At 43.6% G+C, this 20,577-nt stretch overlaps 1 non-coding gene across 1 annotated transcript; it reads left to right on the top strand.

Annotated features, from left to right (window-relative positions):
* Window positions 1–14,409: 14,409 nt before the first annotated feature.
* Window positions 14,410–14,491, top strand: TRNAL-UAA. Its single transcript has one exon. It is a non-coding gene; the product is annotated as a tRNA-Leu (tRNA).
* Window positions 14,492–20,577: the final 6,086 nt, after the last annotated feature.

Below are 20,577 nucleotides of genomic sequence, written 5' to 3'. Positions count from 1 at the left end.
ATCATAAAGTAAACGAGTTTGCAGGCTCTGTGTATTTTTTAATTCCCCACATTTCACATTGGAGAATTAAGTAAACACTTTCATTTACTAAGTGGTTAGTGAACTGTTGCCTATGACAAAGTAAGAATTTTTCTTCTTGCTTTTTAGTAACTCTCTGAGTGTTGCATAGTAGGTAAGAGCACTGATGACCTCCCTCTCTCAGTTTAAATCCTAACTCTGCCACATACTAGCTATATGATTTGGGCACATTACTTACCCTGTTTGTGCCTCAGTTTCCTCATCTGTAAAATGGACATAATAAGGCCTACTTCATCAAGGTGTTGTAAGAAGTAAAGGCTATCTCTGTTCATTATTGTTATTATATAGCTTTTTGGTAGACTGAGAGAGCTATTACTAACTTAGTAAATTAATAGTTATTAACTTCTGAGGAAAAAAAATGTTTATTTTTCTGTTGATAGTCTTTAACAAAATGGAATAAAGAAACCAAGACCTATCTTCTTTGAATATTAGGGCTCTTTTTTCCTACCACAAAAAAACCATTTTCAGAATAGCATTTCTATTCCTTCTTATATCCAAACATGTTCTGCAAAAGTATTAGATGTTCCGCTTAAAATTAACAGTTAAGCAGGAAGCAGCTGTTCTGTTCAATTTGGCGAGGATGTTCTCCTGATCTTTCCAAGCTGTGAATCAGAAAGTGTTCAGTTGTAGAGGCCAGGTCACAACAGACTAAAGGGAACAGCTGGCTTTTCCCACATCCTGCCTTGTTTCCCCCAAGCCCTTCCTGGCTCTGAGTGCCATACCAAACAGTGTGTGAAATGCTGGCGTTTTCCTCAGGAAAGGGTACGCCAGTGCCCCCAAGAGGTGCTGCAGAGGTTGGCTTTACCCAATCCCACGATGCCCTCTTGGCAAACTCTGAAAATTGACTTAAGGCAAGAAGAAAACTTGGTGACAAAGCCACTAATTTCATACACTAATATCATTTAATGTACAAAATGAAAGAACCAATCACAAAGAACAATAGATCCTTAGGGGGCAGAAGGTGGAAATCTATTTCTAAAACTATTTTCACATAAGCAGTGACTCCTTCTAACTAGCCAAATGCCAAACCTTACAGTCACGGCCACAAATTATAGGCAGTGACAACTCCAGAAAGATCAGAACTAAGAGAGATGCTCACCTACGATGCATCAGTACCCAGGATAATGTGAGTTTGAATTTTTTAAAAGCCGATCAGTAATTCAAAAGAGTTTGAACTGTGACATCACAGGAGTAAGTTTATGGCCTTTCAGGATAGTGACTTTGAAAGAAAACAGTGTTCTTCTTGTGCTTCATATTTATTTTAAAACAGCCTCAGTGCTTTATAGTTGAATGTCATATGCACATATGTTTCAGGCTCTACAGTGTAAGATTCCTGTCTTGACAGGAACCTGCAGAAGATTGTGTACAGCTTAAAAATAATAAAATAGGGTAACTGTCGTCTTGGATTTTATATATCAACGCCATCATTCTATTTCCACCATCAGACATTTCCACTCCTCTCTTTGAAATATAAACAGTATCTCTAATGCAGCATGAATTCACTCATTTGTAATCAGGATGATAGTTTGAAACATACAGTTGCTGTTAAAGTAACAGTTGACTTCTTTTGATAGCAAGAATTGAGAATTCTTGCAACTAATAAAACAGGGCTATTAGAAAAGGAAATTGAAGAAGATCTAGAATGCAACCTCACCATCATATGAATATTGGGCATCTTTATTACCAGCATGTGTTATAAAGGAAGGATGAGATAGCCTTATACACTGGAAACTTCTATTGTAAAAATTATGTATATATTGGTAAGAAAGAAGGCTTTCTCACCTGATGATCTGAGTGAGAATATATAGGATGCTTTTAAACCAGTGATATCCTAAAAACTGAGGAGTGAGAAACAACTTTCCAACACTATCATTGTCTAATTCTTTTTTTTTTTTTTTAAGTAGGCTCCATGCTGGGTGTGGATGCAAGGCTCGAACTCATGACCATGAGATCAAGACTTGAGCCAAGATCAAGAGTCAGACAACTTAGTCAACTGAGCTACCCAGGTGCCCCTCTAATTCTTGATATTTATTTTGAAAGTATTTTATGCCCTATTTTAATTATAAGCATCTTTACGCCACTCTTGAACCTCTTCCATTTTTCCTGGTCTGTTTCTCTACATTTGCAAGGTCTTAGAGGCAACTCTTTAGACATATCTGCCCTCTGTATCCAGTTATCCCACAATAGTCTCTAGCAGATACAAATAACAGCATGAAAATTATATTATACTATATATGTATTATAATATATAATAATTCAAAATATTAGTCCGGGCGCTCTGAGAAGTTGACTCCAAGAGGGAATCCAACACGCAAAACTTTAATTCAGAGAATGCATTAAAGAGACACTGAGATAGGGGTGCCTGGGTAGCTCAGTTGGTTAAGCAGCTGCCTTCGGCTCAGGTCATGATCCCAGCGTCCTGGGATCGAGTCCCACATTGGGCTCCGTGCTCGGCGGGGAGCCTGCTTCTCTCTCTGTCTCTCTGCCTGCCACTCTGTCTGCCTGTGCTCACTCTCGCTCTCTCTCTCTCTGACAAATAAATAAATAAAATCTTTAAAAAAAAAAAGAGAGAGACACTGAGATAAATCACAGCTACCATAGTGTCCCTGCAGCACTCAGTCATGGAGGGTGGAGAGGGGCTCGGTGGAAATCGATGGATTTCAGTGCTCATCCCTCAGGCCTGCTGGCCAGTGAGTGAGGTGTGTTCTTCTGGCCAATGCTGCCCTTCTCTTCACCAAGCAACCTGGGCTTCCTCTGCTGGACTGCTTTTTGATTTTTAAGGGCAGACAGTATCATCTTATTTGTTTTTTGATCTTAGTGTTTTGCTGGTTTCATAGTACTCGATGTTCATGGTCAGAATGCAGAATAGAAATATTCAGAATTTGCTTTCTGATATGAACGACTTTGTATACATCTTTAAAAAGTGTGGGATGCCTGGGTGGCTCAGTTGGTTAAGCGGCTGCCTTCGACTCAGGTCATGATCCTAGGGTCCTGGGATCGAGTCCCACATCGGGCTCTCTTGGTGGGGAGCCTGCTTACCCTCTCTCTCTGCCTGTCTCTCTACCTACTTGTGATCTCTCTGTCAAATAAATAAATAAAAATCTTTAAAAAATGTGTTGGGGCACCTGAGTGGATCAGTCAGTCAAGTGGAGGACTTTTGGTTTTGGCTCAGGTCATGATTTCAGGGTCCTGGGATAAGCCCTGAGTCAGGCTCTGCACTCAGTGGAGAGTTGGCCTGAAGATTTTCTCTCTCTCTCTCCATCTACCCCTTCCCCTGCTCTCGCTCGCACATTATCTTTCTCTAAAATAGATAAATAAAGCTTTTTAAAACTTTTAAGTAAAAAATGTGTTTATTTTATAGCATAAAGCCCAATATCTCGTCTTCGTGCCCAGTGGAAAGTCTGTGCAGGGTGCTGGGCCCATGGGGGGAGGAGGCCAGCATCCTGAGAATAGGGTAGGACTTGGTGAGCTGCAGAAGGTAAGACTGGAAAACAAACTACATGAGGGGAAACAGCTCATCCAAGAGAATGGTCAATCTGAAAGGGCTATGCAGAGAGAGAATGAAGGTCTGACTCACTAGGGAAGCCCGCAGAACCAGAACCGGGGGCAAACCATGGCCCAGAGGGAAGTTTCCGGGCAAAGAGTTATTAAAGGTACAGACTTGGGTTGGATGCAAAGAAACTTGTAAAGCTATGTTCTAATCTGGAAATAATTATTTTCGTTTTATTCTTTCAGCCGTAGAAGACAAAGATTATTTTTTAAATCTGGGGTCACGATGTACTGGCTTGAGTTTCAGCTGTTCACACTCCTCTCTACTGTGGCGTCTGGGAGGGTAATTTAGGCAAAATCCCCTGTTCTTGGCTCCTAGGCAGAAAAGGCTGTTTCAGGGTGATGGCTTTGGACGCCAGTCCCGAACTGTCCTTCATCACTGACGTCTCTGTATAGATGAGGATGCCCTGTCAGACCTCAGCCCATTCTCCCAGGTATTTTAGGAGACCTATACATACAGACTCCTTAGACAGCTATATAATGTTTATTCAGTACAAAAATGTTCAACTGCACGTGTGCTCTGAGGGAAATAATGGCAAGGCCCCTCCTTTCCCTGCAGGAGTCGAAGACCAAGGAGAGACTGCCGTGACCCTAAACTGCCCTTTATTTTATCTGCAAGCTCAGCTGGGTTGCAAGGCCCCAGCCCTGCCCCTCCCAACCCTCCCCCTGCACGGGCCAGGGAGATCCACTATTGTGTGGGGTGCCCAAGGTGCCTTCCAGCTGACAGCAGCTGGTGCTATAGCTTTTTCAAAACACAGCTTGGGATCAAATCACGAAGAGCCTCCCCAGGGGGAGAGGATATACAAGGAACATCACTCCTAGATGAAAAGAAATGACTTAGCCTTCATGTGACACAGACAGGAATTTCTCTTGCAGCTAGGAATGTTTAACTAGTTCATTCTTTGGCCCTGCCCTGTGGTTTACCCCAGTTTAATGCACCTTAAAAGGGCAGAAATGAGGTAACACGATTTCTCTTCAGAATCTTCATCCCTATGTTGTAATCCAGTTCACGGAAGAAACCTGCCAAACAAGAAATGTGACTCAGTGGCAAGATGTTAAAACACACACTTCCCCAGGAGAAAGTGAAACTGTCTGGGAAAGGAAAGAAAGTGCCTGTTCTTTTAATGTTGGAACTCATCCCTAGGGGGGGCCTCCTGTGTCTGGCACTCCGCATTGGCCATTATCAATATTTGATGTAACTCTGCAACGAGTTCCCATTTCCAAAAAGCTTCATTAGCAAAAGTTGGGCTCTTCAAGCTGTGAAGAGTCTCAGAGCGACATGGAAAATGGACCCGCAGAAGAAAACACCGTAGGGTGAGAAAGTGGTGAAGAGCAACCCTGTCCTTCTCCATATGAATCAAGAGATTTATAGGAAATGTTTTTGGAAGGAATACTCTAGTAGCGTGAATGGATAAAATTTAAAATAAAAAGAAAGGGAGGAAGGATGACCTCTTTCTAGGATAGAAGGTGGGTCAAAAAGCAAGAGAACCCCAGGCATCCAGAAGTGCAGAGTGAAACTGGGGGTGTGTGTCAAAAGTGGACCAAAAATTAGAAAGGGAAAGCTGAAAATATAAAAAATAGATTTTCCTGCACCTGCCTACCACCCAGCCTTAATAAATCATCACATGAGGTTAAGGCCACTAAGAAAAAGCGGGAGAGCAATTTGTTGCTCCCCAGTGGTTGGTAGCACAAAAACACAGTTGCCTCATATCTGTTTCAGGATATTGGGTCAAATGAGTTAGCCCACTCACTGACATGGGAAATGGCCCAGACTTTTGCCCTGGACTCTCTCTTCTCTGTACATTCTTTGTGGGCAACCTCATCCATCCCAAGCCTTTGCTCTCTCATGGTGGTAATTTCCAAACCTTTGTGGAGAGAATAATGACCACCGATGGCTGCAGCAGCTCCCTTCAGTCTGCCTGATGAGGAGCAAACGCACAGTCTCAGCTTCACCCAAGGTGCCGAGCGCTGTCAGCGTGAGCAGGCACATCCCTGAGCCACTGGCAGCCAACCTAGACTCTTCTCCTGCTTGCAAGACTGCTCTTATTCTCACCTTTGAAAAGCATTGTTTTTGAGCAGTAGGGCTCAGCTCACAATGTATCCACCCAGCTGAGACCTGCAAAGTACACCATAGGATGATGTAAGAGGACATGGGCATCATGGTGGGGCCACCCCTCTGCCTGCAATTCACCAGGGGACGCTGTGGCATTTGCCTAAGCCATTCACTCAATAATCTTTATCATTGGCCTAGCTCTGTCACCTGAGCTCCAGATTTTAATATCTTACTGTCTGCTTGCCCTTCCTTCTCGAATGTCCCACAGGTTCCTGAGACTCAACATTCTCTCTTTCCGCTATGGACCTCCTTCACTTAATGCGATCATTATCTTCCTAGATTTAGAGGCAAAAGATCAGAATCACCTTTACTTTTTATCCACAAGCAAATGAAATGAAATTTAAATTGTTGCCAATACTAGAAAGAGAGCACCCGAACAAAATAGTTCACAGATCTCTCTCACGGGTGCTCTACTAGAAAGAGAGCACCCGTGAGAGAGATCTGTGAACTATTTTGTGGTTAGCATAATCTGAAATGTACACCAGGTTCTTGAGATGCTACAATTTCCTGTCTGGACTTTCTCAATTGACCCAGCATGGAAGTGTTTCACGTATCAGGAACTGTATTTTGACTTGCATTTAAATTGATATAATCCTTCATGTTAATGTAGTTGATCGTTTAATAAATGTCTAGGGGCACCTGGGTGGCTCATCATTTAAGCATCCCATTCTTGGTTTGGGCTCAGGTTGTGACCTCATGGGTCCAAGGATCAAGCCTCAGCCAGACTCTGTGCTGGGTGGGGAGTCTGCATGAGATTCTCGCCCTCTGCCCCTCCCCCCACTCAACTCACATGCTTTATTTCTCTCTCTCAAATAAATAAATAAATCTTTAAAAAATAAAAAGAATGCCTACCAGGTGCAGATCTGGTACTAATTAATCTGGGTTTGAACTTTCACACATTTCTTTTACATACGTAAGCTACCCAGGGACAGCTTGTGCAGACCTTGTATCCCTGCACCATGTTTAATGGCTCCTTTTCTCATTTTCACAAGTGTCTTGTTTGGATGACAAATTATATGGTCACCGAGCATATATCTGATATATAATCTGGGTGTCCCTTTGACATTTTTTAAACTGACCTTGCCCTTAATATCTAACCAGTTTAGGGGCACCTGGGTGGCTCAGTCAATTAAGCATCTGACTTTGGCTCAGGTCATGATCTCAGGATCCTGGGATGGAGCCCGCTGTCCTGCTCCCCACTCAGTGGGACGTCTGCCTGTTTCTGTCCTCTCCCTTCCTTCTCTTTCTCCTCTCTCCTTCCCCTCCCCCTGCTTGTGTGCCTGCCTGGTTGGCACTCATGCATGGTCTCTCTCTCTCAAATAAATAAATAAAATCTTTAAAAAATTAAAATAAAATCTAACCAGTTTAGTCGGAGCCCCCGTCCTGAGTGGCTGCAGAAAGACCCTGCCTTTTGTGAGATCATTCCTCTCCTTGGTGTAAAGCCCATGGAGACTGAGGATGTGGCCTTTTCTCTCTCACTGCCTCTTCCCGAGGCCATATTTCTTACTGGCCAAAAAGAAAAAGTAAAATAAATATCCCTAAGGACAAATGAAAATTTTAAAGTAAAACATCACAAGGAAGGGAGAAAATTCAGAAAAACTAAAATGTAGAAATTAAAATATAAGGGTTAAACTATAAATGTAGTGAAAACAAGCTGTCACAAGAAACAGTGGTCACATTTAATTACAAAATAAAAATGAAAATCTACCACATGTAAAAATAAAACCACAAACAGAGATTTAAAAATTTTCAACTAAACTAGAAATAAGCAAAAGTTCAAAAGGATGAAAAAGCCAGAATATTTTTAAGGGAAATATAAAGGCACTGTAAGGAAACCAGACAGAGGCTGCACACTTGAAGAACGATGAACTAAAATAGGAATGGGGGGATGTTAGATAAAACGAATAAAATGAGATAACACATGTAAAATGCTTCTCGCAGTGAAGTGATGTTGACACAATGCTCCATAAAACTAAATTTGTCTCTGATAAAGTTGGAAACAAAAGACAGTTGGGAAAGAGGGGAGGAGGGAGTAAAGAGCCCCACTGAAAGCAAGCCCAGAGTCCCTGGCAAAATGTCTACTGAGACTTCTCAGTAGTTGACTTCCGGATAGCTGGGAAATAGGAGGCAGAGGTAATACAAGGCCCTACTCTTTGTCCCGGTCCCCTGTCCCTTTGCATGACTTTATGGTATCTATGACCCAGAGCTATCTGAGAGAGCCTCACCACAAACAATTTTGGGAGAGAGTCTCAGTTATTGTCACACATGCTCAGGGACCAGCTCTGTTCTCGAAAAATCCAGAAGAATAGCATGCTCAGGTATCTAAAAGTGTCTGGCAAGTATTTGGGTATCCCCAATGTAAGCCAACAAATAGATTTCCATTCTCACCTTCAGATGAGAAAATACATCCTAGGGTTGATGGTGTTCATTGATAATATGATCACTAATTTAACTAATGAAAATCTGGGGCACGTGGGTGGCTCAGTGGGTTAGAGCCTCTGCCTTCAGCTCAGGCCATGATCCCAGGGTCCTGGGATCAAGCCCCGCATCTGGCTCCCTGCTCAGTGGGGAGCCTGCTTCCCTTCCTCTCTCTCTGCCTACCTCTCTGCCTACTTGTGATCTCTGTCTGTCAAATAAATAAATAAAATCTTAAAATAAAAAAGATTCCGAAAAATAAATAAATAAATAATGAAAATCTATGCTGTATTTCTTCATAATATATCTGAGATAAAGAATGGGTTTTAAAATAACCTGGACATTGAAGCATTCAACTGATGTTGAAATAAAAGGGTGTTAGAATGATGCTGGGAAGTGAAAGATTTCTAGTAAAGTGAAAGTAAAGATTCTCTTCAGGACAAGACACACCTTAGGAGGAGGCAGTTTCGGGGTCCAGACAATAATTTATATACCTATTTCAATTCAAGAAGACAAGTATACCCTCCGGAGATAGCCTTACCTAAGAGAAAGAGGTAAATGATAAGAAATCAGGCCAAAGGTGGGGAATCGAGAAAGCGACTTCTCAGGAATACTGTAGAGCCCTTCACGCTTTTCACACATACTGTAGGAGCCCTCTGGAATGCACTGGCTCAGGAATGCTTTGGCAGGAACCCTACTGGGATAACTGAGACTCTAAAACCGAGTCTGTCTCAGATCACCCAACTCAAGTGTGCATTCAAGGAGTTGGGGTAGGGCTTGAGAACTGGCATTTCCAACAAGTTCCCAGGTGTTCTGGACACTCTGAGAGCCACTGGCTTATATTTAAAGACATGTTCATTTTCTTTCATAAGAAGCAGATTGGAGGTATGTGGTTTCTGGTTGGCTGTGGCTCACTAAGGTCATAAGGGCAAGATCTCTTTCTAATTTACCCTTCTGACATCTTTGGGCATTCACTCACTATGCCTAGGTTTGTCCCCTCATGGTCACAGGATGGCTAACACAACTCCATTAATTTCACCTTCACACCATCTCAGTAAGGGCAAGGAGAAAAGGGGAAGAAGAGCATAAGCTTTCACTTCCCCAGGCTTTGTTTTTTTTATCCAGAAATAACAAAGGTTTTACGAACCCTCAACCAACTTTCCTTATCTTTCATTGGCCAGAACTGGATCACTTACCCACTAACCCCTTATCCCTGCCCCAAACTCATTACTGGCATAATGGGTGACATGATAATCACTGCCTTAGACCAATAATAATTCGTCCCCTGGGATAGGGGGAGACATCTATCTTGCCTGAAATCAAAACGGGAACGGCCGTTCAAAAAGTAACAAGCATCAGGCACCTGGGTGACTCAGTTGGTTGAATGTCAGATTCTTGATTTCCGCTCAGGTCATGAGCTCAGGGTCATGGTATCACCAGCCTCAGTCTCCAAGTTCAGCAGGGAGTCTGCTTGAGATTCTCTCTCCTTCTTCTGCCCATCCCCCACTTCTCTTTTTCTGAAGTAAATAGATAAATAAATAAAACCTTTTTTTTAAAAGATTTTTTTTTTTTATTTGACAGAGAGAGATCATAAGTAGGCAGAGAGGCAGGCAGAGAGAGTGAGAGGGAAGCAGGCTCCCTGCTGAGCAGAGAGCCCGATGTGGGACTCGATCCCAGGACCCCGAGATCATGACCTTAGCCGAAGGCAGCGGCTTAAACCACTGAGCCACCCAGATGCCCATATAAATAAATAAAATCTTAAAAAAAAAAAATATTGACTATTATCCCAACCAGAGCCTACCTGCAACTAACCGCCCAGCTAGATATTTTGCATACGTTAATTCACTGAATTCTCACATTTCTCTGAAGTAAACATTATTCTCATTTTGCAGGTGAGGAAACTGAGACTTGAGAAGGTTAAGTATTTTGCTCACACAGCTAGGAAAATTCTAGAATTTGAACTAGGTGTATTGATTTCACAGTCTAAACAATACCCTTACGTTACGATTTCCTGATGTCTCTTGTTTTAGAGATAGCTCAGAGAAATCATTGCTATCATAATGAGAGCCCTGGATTATGGATAAAAAAAAGGCTGATCTATATTCTGTTTACTATATAGGATGTATGTGCACTACATTTCACAAGATTTGATACAAAAATTTTAACCTATGAGTACTTAATTAGAAAATCCTGTCACCAAGAATAATATATTCAGCAGAGAGCCTGATTCTCTCTCGCCCTCTGCCTGCCACTCTGCTGAGCAAGGAGCCCAATGCAGGACTCAATCCCAGGACCCTAAAATCATGACCATTCATCAGTCACCCTTTCTCTCTAGATGGCTCCCAAATCTGTTTTCTCGTGCCCATCTTCTGCCTGAACACCTGACCCACATCCCTGCTGTTCTGTTCCCAAACAGAACTCTCCTATTCTGTTTCCGGGACCTTCACCAAATAAAGTTCTTCTTATGTTGCAATCCAGTAACCGTCTTACCACCGTCTATGGACAGGAGTCTGCAAATCCTGAAATGTGCTAACACTGTCCTTCTTTCACTCTCTGCCAGTTGTCGACTAGCAAATACCCCACCCCCCCAGTCATCAGTTCTTCCTCCTCCTTACAAATCCATACCCTCTTCTCCCCTGTGACCACCACCCGTCAGCTTAGCCCCCATGATCTTTTACCTGAACCATGTACTTGTCCCTGTTCACTGGGTCCTTCCTTCTGCCTTAGAGATTGTCTAAAGCATACATTTGGGGGCACCTGGGTGGCTCAGTGGGTTAAAGCCTCTACCTTCAGCTCAGGTCATGATGCCAGGTCCTGGAATCGAGCCCTGCATCAGGCTCTCTGCTCAGCAGGGAGCCTGCTTCCTCCTCTCTCTCTCAGCCTGCCTCTCTACTTGTGATCTGTCAAATAAATAAATAAAAATCTTAAAATATATATATGTGAAAACAAAATATATGCTCATAAATATATCATCCAAGCTAGAAAAACTAGCTGGTATGTGTATTAGTTATCTATAGCTACATAGAAATAACATAAAATTTATCAGCTTAAAACAATAAATATTATCTTGCATAGTTGCTGAAGGTCAGGAAATCAGAGCTTGACTGGTGGTTCCGGTTCTGGGTCTCTTATAAGGTTGAAGTCAAGATGTTGGCCAGGGCTACAGTTACGAGAAGGTTTGATTGGGCAGGAGGATCCATTACCAAGCTTGTTCATAGGGGACCTCAGTTCCTTGCTGCCTGCTCTTCACCACATGGGTCTCTGGAAAGGCTGCTCATTAAATGACCATTGGTTTCTGCCAGAGGGAATGATCCAAGGGAGAGAAATTGAGACATTAGCAGCAGTGATGACCTAGTCTCTGAGGTTGCATATCACCTCTTCTTTTTTATTCTATTTGTTAGAAATGGGTTATTGGATTCAGCCCACATTGCAAGGGAAGCTCCATCTCTTAAAGGAAGGAGTATCAAAGCATTTGTGAACACATTTTTAAATCACAAAAAAATGCATAAAGAATATCATGACTTAAATAAACACACATGCACAGTGAAAAATACTTTAGAGTAAAACATTTGCCCATAAGAAGTATGCCAAATGCAATTTCCTGAACATGAATCCATTTCAGTGTTGCAAAATTTGTCTTAATATTGTCCCTTGCTTCCTAATATTGTCAGTTATAACAAATGTCACTGCATAGTGCTTTTCACATTTTGTTCCAACACTCAAGTGGATATTCATCATGCCTTGCAGCTGCCAGGATCTTTTGTACACCCTTCTGATGTTTGGGGAATGTCCTCCATTTTAAGGCCTGCTTCCTAAGGTAGAAGCCAGAACTTTGTTTCCTAACCTCCCTGTGGCTAGGACCTTGGGATGGAACTTGTGTTCCTTGACCCCGAGAGTCCCAGAGGGATGTCAGTTTGGAAAAGGGCAGCATGGCCCAAAATCTGGCTTCCAGTAAGGAGGAGGGAAAGGACTCCAATGATGGACTCACATATAGACTCTTCATCTAGGGGTGCTGCTTTCCCATGTTGGCTTTATTCTCAGATAGCCTGTTTTCTGCGCAATGCTCCTAGTGCTCTACTACACTATCCCAGTTTTTTCATTAACTATTGTTTCATTTAAAACAAACAAACAAACACCTTAGTGGCACACACACACACACAAAACCCTAACATTTTTATTCTGTCCAGAGAGTCTGTGAGTTAGAAATTGGAAAATGATACACTAGCTTGTCCCTGCTCCATGATCTGGGACTTAGCTGGAAAGAGTCAATGGCTGGGTCACTTCATAGTGACATGCTGAAACCAACTGAAGCTTCAGTCATTTGTATTTGCAGCAATTAATATTGACTGTTGATTGGGGTTGTTGACTGGAAAGAGTACATGTGGTTACTTGGGTTCTGTCACAGTCTGGTGGCTGGGTTCCCAGTGCAAGCATCCCAAGAGAACAAGTGAACGAGCTCAGGGGTCACAGAGTGCTACTCTGTCACAGACACAGGCTTCTCAGATTCAGTGAGGGAGAAGGGTACGGGTGTCAAAATCACAGTGGAAGAAGATGAAGATGAAGTCCCATGTGGGGTGGGAGATATTGTTGTAGTCCTCTTTGGAAAAATACAGCCTACTACACAGCAGACCGAAAGTTTCTCTTCTCCAATAGCTCAGTAAACACTTGCTATACAGGGCTGTTTTAAAAAAATCAAAGAGCTTAGAGCAATGACTGCCACATAGTGAGTATTTAGTAGGTTCTTTTACTATTAGTGAGTTCTTAGTAGGTTCTTTTATTATTACCATCTTTCATATTCTGAAAGCCCAATTTTAAGAAATCTGAAGCCTCTTGATGATTTGGTGCCTTAAGATGGAGATGGCAGAAGGAGAAGGTGATCTGGTGTCATCACCCCATGGGTGTTTTTAGATCCCCGCACAATCTAAGTTCGCCTTCTTTTCTGGGCAGAGCGGGCCAGGTCTAAGGAACCTGCCCTTAGTTTTGGTCGGCATGCTGGTGCTCGGGTGGGCCAGGCCTCGCGCTCAGTAGGCGGCACTCGCGGTTGAGGCTGGGACGAAGGTACAGGCCACTGGTCCCTCCCGGTGTTATGTGGCCTAGTGGCGGGGTGGGGGTGGGGGGGGCAATTCCACCGGCTGTTGCCCAGAAGAGCTGCCACGGGCCACGGGTGTTCTTAACCGGAGCCCAGAGCCTAGTGACAGCCTCCCAGGTCAGGGCAAGATGCTCAAGGGTCACAGGAGTTCAGGAAGGTGGCAGGGCAGCGGGTCTCTTACAGCGTGACCCAGAGCCGGAAGAGCCAGCGGGCGGGGTCCCACCGAGTAAGATGAATCTGTGCAGTCTCCCGGACCGTAGAAGTTTTCGGTCAAAGGCAGCCGCCTGCACTGTAGGAACGAGGGCGTGGCTGCCAGATCGCGCTCAGGCCCCCGGCTCCCCGACGCTGCGGAACACCGAGGCGGTGGCTCTGGGTAGATTCGAGGTCCCGGGTGGTGGGGAATGCAATGGCAGTCCCGGGAAAGGAGGGGGTGACAGGACAAACGGAGTCTCCTGGGCGGAGAATGGAGGGAGAGCATTGCCGGGCAACGAAGAGAACCTAAACTTCCAAGTGCACAGGTGGGTCGTGGAAACAAGGAGGGCCCTCACTGACCCTGAGGCCGTGCGGCGGGTGTGGTGCCCGCAGCCAGCAGGGAGGGCCGCTGGTGCCACCACACTCCCTGCGTGTGGCGGGGCGCAGTACAGACATGAATTTCTACAAACTTCCTTCGTGTGTGAGCTCGGAAGAAGAAAAGCGGTTCTGCTGCCCATGCAACTCATTCCTGGAAGTTTATTCTATTTAGGATAAAACCAAAGAAACTCCACCCTCTGGGCTCGGTCCCTGCGCCCCCATTTCCGCGCGCCTCCAAAACGTGTTCCCAGGAATCCCGAAGTTTACGAGTGTTTGTTTCCCGCGCCCGCGCACCTCGAAACCGAAAGCACCACGGGCGGCGCCGGAGTCCCGCCCGAAGCGAGCCGCAGAGCGCCGCCGCCACCAGCGCGCAGAACTCGGCTGTAGTTGCCCTCGCTGCCGCGGCGGGCGGGGGGCAACAGTGAGCTGCGGCAGCGGCGGCGGGAAACGGAGGCTCCCGCGGGGAGGCCGTTCCAGCTCGGGACGGGAAAACCGGGAAAGCGGCAGCGAAGGATCCTCAGAAATTCTTGAGGGAGGGTGCGAGGACGATGGAATACAGCTTGTAGGAAGAGCGAAAAGCAGACCGTTCGCCTGTACCAGGATGGCCGAGTGGTTAAGGCGTTGGACTTAAGATCCAATGGACAATGTCCGCGTGGGTTCGAACCCCACTCCTGGTAGATGTTCGTTTTTCGTTTTGTTTTTTTTTTAGCTTAACAATTTTATTTTTTAAACATAAATTTCACCCAGCACACCACGTCTTGGGCCCAGGAATTCCGCCTTCTAGCTGGGAGAGACGCACCCTTCCCCACCCCTCCCCCCAACATACACCCCGCTTGGCTGCGTTTCCCGCGGGCGGGAGATGTCGCGCTGAGAGGGTTGGGCTAGGGCGGGCGGGCTTGGGGCTGGCGGGCGGCGGACGTGGGGGCCGGTGGGCTGGGAGCTGGGGGGCGGCGGACGTGGAGGCCACGGGCAGGGGGCGGGGTGCCTCGGGCGGGGTACGGGGGGTGGGCCGCGGGCGGGGTCCGGCGGGCTGGCAGCCGGCGGGCGTCTCCCTAGCCCGGGCTGCGCGGCGTCAACCGCGGGTGGGCCGAGCCGGGGTGGGGACTCCGTCGCGCGGCGGTGTTCAAGTTCCTGGCTGCCGAGCGAGAGCCGGCCGGGCGGAACGGGCGCCTCTGCCGTGAAATCTTGGTTAGAAAGCTACCCCTGCAGAAAAGTCAGAGATAAATCTCTGCTTTTTCCTTCTCGCAAAATTAATTTATGCACGTAGTTCTTCCGTTAGCTCCTTGAAGGCGCAGACAGTGTGCATCACAGCTCTAAAATCTTAGGAGTCTAACTTGCATTCGGCTTAGAATTTTAAAATACTAACGGCATGGTCTAGTTGTTTGTTGTTGTTGTTGTTGTTGTTTTAAATACTTGTTAAATATGAAAGTAATCTAAAACCTAGAGGGAAGAGTTACAACTACAGTGCAAAGAACACTTAAAAAGATCATTTGACAGTAAGATACCGACTAGATGCTCCAAAACAACCATTAAAATCAAGAAATAACATCGATAATTTACTGCATCTAGTGCCCAAACAGTGTTCAATCACCGGTTGTCGTTTGTAGTAAAAAGCTCCTGTTTGTAAAAATGTATTGCATTTCCTTGTCACATCTCCTTCCTCAGTGTGTAACAATTCCTCGGTGTCTCCTGACTTTCATTGTCTTGACACTTGTAAAGACGACAGGCCAGTCATTTTGTGGAATGTCTCTTTGTCAACTTGGATTTGTCTCATTAGATTTAGGTTGTACTTCTGTAGCAAGGGTATCACAGCAGTACCACATTGCATCCTCTAGGTGGAGTGATTTTGATGTGTCCTATTAACTGAACTTAATTCACTGGATTAAGCCTCTCCCAACCTTCACCACTGTTAATTCACTCTTCTTCCCTTTGTGATTAATACATATTTTGGGGGAAGTGCTTTGAAGCTATATAAATATACTATTACTCATCAAACTTTTCATTTTGTTCAGTTATTTATGGAATCTTAAGTAATCTAAATATGCACTTATGGTATCCTATTTGAATAAATGGTTACAATCCATTCTATACTTGTTTGATGCTCAAAAAGAGTGTCCCACATTTGGCCATGGGGAATCCATTCAAGCCAACTTTTGACATGTCTCCATCATTCTTTAGCACTTCCTTACCTCCTAGTCCAAGATATTCTATGCTTACCTTGTATTTTCTGCGACCCAGCCCTAGACTAAGCCATTTTCAAAAGATTCCTGGTTCTCTTTCACAGAGAGTGGTAATTAGAAACCATTCTTTTGATGTGTTACTGTTCCTAGGCCCTCTGAGTGGACAGAATTAGGAGTGTGTGTGTGTGTGTGTGTGTGTGTGTGTGTGTGTACACACATTTATATTTATCTACTCTCTACTTATATTTATATTAAGGAGTTTATACTATCACCTCCAATTCTGATGCAACACTACAGATTTTGGTTTAGTTCTCCTACCCATATTTCTAATTCCCTAAACTTGCCAATGTAAGATTTACCTTGCTTGAGCCTATCTAATGGCTTTAGAATTGAATAGTTCAAGAAGGGAAGGGAAGAGGAAAAGAAAGAGGGTCTAAGTAGTTTGGAAATGAGCGTCCTGCCAGCATCTGAGAACTGGCTCTGAGCCGGTCACTGTTAGACACTTGGGATGTGCAGATCAATAACCCAGCATCTGTCTCACAGAGCTCAGTTAGTGAGGGATAGATAGATTTTAATGAATCACATTTATAATGACAAAATACGAATTATGTCCAAGATGTTAAAGGAGCAGCGTGAGAAGCCCTCACTCTTTCCCAGAGCGCCAGCTTTAGTTGGGAACAAGAGGAAGAGAAGTAAGGCTCTGTGAAAGGAGGAAGAGAGGTATAGGTTGAGTAAGCCGTCCTGAAACACTGCTAAGTATGGTTTCTGAAGTCCGCTAAAGAATTCAAAACAAGAAGCAACCCGATTACTGTTGCATTTAGAAGGTTCTCTAATGACTACAAACTCTTGGTCTGTCTATATAGGTTTGGAAGAAGGGGACATATTGAATTGGGAGGAAATATTTTGGGGTGAAGATTATTTAATTCAGTCCATACCCAGTTCAGCTGAGCTCAGTGTCCCTCTCCCTTTCTCCTTGAAGGCCAAGCAAGAGTAAAAAAACAGCATATTGATTTGAAGCCTTTCCAGCCTGAGCATAGATGCTTGTGCTAACTTAAGTGTTCCTGTTACTATGTTCAACTGCAAATATGGACAAGTACTACCAAGAATAGGCAAGGAATAATGTGGAGTTTTACTTTGTTTCTTTGAAACTATATTATAAATCAAGCTTGTAGTCTGGATTTACCAGTTACTGTGCAGTAGCAGAGATGGTAAAAGGCTCATGAGTGTTCTTCTTCTTCTTTTTTTTTTTTTTTAAAGGTTTTACTTATTTATTTGACACAGAGAGATCACAAGTAAGCAGAGAGGCAGGCAGAGAGAGAGGAGGAAGCAGGCTCCTTGCTGATCAGAGAGCCCGACACGGGGTTCGATCCCACGATCCTGAGATCCTGAGATCATGATCTGAGCGGAAGGCAGAGGCTTTAACCCACTGAGCCACCCAGGTGCCCCATGAGTGTTCTTCTTAAGACTGCTGAAATTCTGTCGGATTACTCTGAGATGCCACAAAGAGAGATCAAATGATGTCTGAAGACTGCTGGTCTAGAAATAAGAGGATCTATTAAGTAGATCTTACAGCACTGAATCAGAGGTTTTGTATTGATTAGTATGTAGGGCCTACTTAACCACAATCTTTGCATGCCAATTTAAGTGGACTCTTTTGCTTTACTATTTCCCTCTCTGCATATTGTTTTATCACTGGTTTCCTCTGATTAATAGGATTCTCTAACTGAATTTTGATTTATTTCAGCAAACATGAAGAATACAATTTAATTTATAAATGTTCAAATCACATGGTAACTTGGTAGAAAGAACCCAGGCTTTGGGGTAAGACAGGTTTACCAATTTTCTCAGGTAACTAATCTACCTTTACTCATTCACAGATAGGAAAATAACTTACCCCCACTGAGTGGTTGAAAGGCTAAATGAACTATAATAAAGGCTTCTTTCTTTTTTTTAAAAGACTTTATTTATTTATTTGACAGGCAGAGATCACAAGTAGATAGAGAGGCGGACAGATAGAGAGAGGGGTGGAAGCAGGCTCCCTGCTGAGCAGAGAGCCCATGTGGGGCTCGATCCCAGGACCCTGGGATCATGACCTGAGCACAAAGCAGAGGCTTTAACCCACTGAGCCACCTAGGTGCCCCTATAATAAAGCCTTCTTAATGATGATAATAATAATAAGCCTTCTTAATAATATTATTCTCATAATAATGCCTTCTCACAGAGGTAGGTTTTTCATACCTCTCAGTTTTCTTCCTTTTCTGGAGCCATTCTTTTCTTTTCTTTTTTTTTTTTAAGATTTTATTTATTTATTTGACACAGAGAGAGAGAGATCACAAGTAGGCAGAGAGAAGGGGGGGGGAAGCAGGCTCCCTGCTGAGCAGAGAGCCTGATGCGGGGCTCGATCCCAGGATCCTGGGATCATGACCTGAGCAGAAGGGAGAGGCTTAACCCACTGAGCCACTCAGGCACCTCTAGAGCCATTCTTTGTGGGAGTACAGAAGAACCACACTGTGCAAGTGGAAAGAAATCTTACCTTGCATGTAAAGGTCACTTGACAATTTTTCAAAAAACTTTTATATTCACGATCTTCCTAGACAAACACGTTCCTACAAGACTTATTGTACCTAGGTGGTAGATACAATTATACACCATCTTCTTCGACACACGTGAAACGTAATGTTTCTTTCACTCCAGATTATATAGAAAGACCTAAAGAAGAATAGTTCTTAAAAATTGAAATCCTGTCCTAAAATGTAGAAGCTTTTTTACTTTCCCATGAAAAGTAGGCCTGTTACGTTAGACTCTTCATTTTTAAACATTTGTAAAAGATTTTGAATTTAAATTTGAATCATTTGTGGGTGTACCACCACTAAGCTTGGACTGATTTTTCCAATAATTATTTTAACAATAAGAAATTAAGTCACTACTTAATTTGAATTACAAATTATGAGTATAGATTTGTAAGCATTCTCTTCGTGGGTTTGAAAGAGTTGTAAGTTATTCAGAATTGGTTGATTCTTTTCTGCTGGGCTTCCTTACATAGAACTGTGGAAGACTGTTGCCAATACATTTAAACAGTGACACCTACTGGCTAATTGGAGACAAATTGACGTGTTAAATTCTGTCTGCTTAATATTGACTATAAAATCCTGATAAAATGTTGTTCCACACTCACTATGTTTAGGAGCACATTAAGGCTATTATCTCATCCAGCCAGTATTTTGACTTTCTTTTTTCTCTTTCAATCACTGATGATAAATCTGCCATTGAAAACGTTCCCAAATCACTGACCCAATTTGCACAAGCCATTATTTTAATTGTATGAACAGGGCCTTCATCTCATCATATCCATCACCTTTGTTTTAATATATTTTTTCAAACTCAGAAACTATGAGATTGAAGATGAATAGAGATTTGGGTTAGCCACTGACTTTAAAACACAGAAGCCATGCCCAATTTGGGGAATCCTGAGCAAGAAGCTTTCTTTGTCCTCTGTACCAAGTTGAAATTTGGAGATCTTCATTATCCTTTTTGTGTTACATCTTGCTTGTCGGTACCATTGCATCTAATTAGTGAACAACTTGAATACACATTGCACATTTGCTAATTGTTCAAATGAGATAAATGGTAATGCTTCCAGCTTTCAAGAGTCTGTTCACGGGGTGCCTGGGTGGCTCAGTGGGCTGAAGCCTCTGCTTTCGGTTCAACTCATGATCCCAGGGTCCTGGGATCAAGCCCCGCATAGGGCTCTCTGCTCAGCGGGGAGCCTGCTTCCCCCTCTCTCTCTGCCTGTCTCTCTGCCTACTTGTGATCTTTGTCTGTCAAATGAATAAATAAAATCTTAAAAAAAAAAGAGTTTGTTCAGGTATAAAGGTACTGTGTATTATATTGGACAAGGAACATAATTTCAGGTTCCTTGCATCTCCACGACTGCTGGAGAGAAGGCCACAGTGAACCACGTGGTTCATTTGTGAACTACTTGATTTCATTTTCATGTGGATAGATTTTGATATCTCTGAACCACTTACTGGAATACATGGCAGAGAGGGAGTGATTGTACTGGGAACTTACTGGGAAGCTGTGCCTAGCAGAGTGTCTCCAGCATGTCATATGCATTGTATAAATGTCTGTGGAATGAATGAACAGCCTTGAAGTTCACTGAGTACACGTTACAGTTCATCTATTTATTGTACACATATTAATTCTCATTTAGGATGTGTGTTTTAAGATGTACCCTGGATTTGTTTTAATCAAGTAAGATCAAGTAAGATACACAGACACAGACATGACTTTCAGGAAGGAATACTTTCTTATAGTCACAAATCCCTAGAAACCAGCATCATGGCATGCCACGGAAGGGCACATGAGGAAACAAGGGGAAAGGATGGGTAAAACCTTTACTGTGGTTTTCACAGGAAGGAATGGGTGAGGCAGGGTAAGCAGGCTTAGGATTTGGTAGTTTGAATAACGTTAGAAGGCTCTGGGGTGTAGGGGATGTGCTGAGGTGTCTGGCATCTCTAGGAATTAGCTAACCCTGACAGAGGCGGTACCTCCCTGATCAGCAAGGGCCCAGATGCCAGAGT

This window comes from Meles meles, chromosome 5 (genome assembly GCF_922984935.1).
Source record: "Meles meles chromosome 5, mMelMel3.1 paternal haplotype, whole genome shotgun sequence".
In the NCBI taxonomy this organism is placed as follows: Eukaryota; Metazoa; Chordata; class Mammalia; order Carnivora; family Mustelidae; genus Meles; species Meles meles.
Note: the sequence above shows the minus strand (reverse complement) of the source record. Positions and strands in the feature narration are given on the sequence as shown.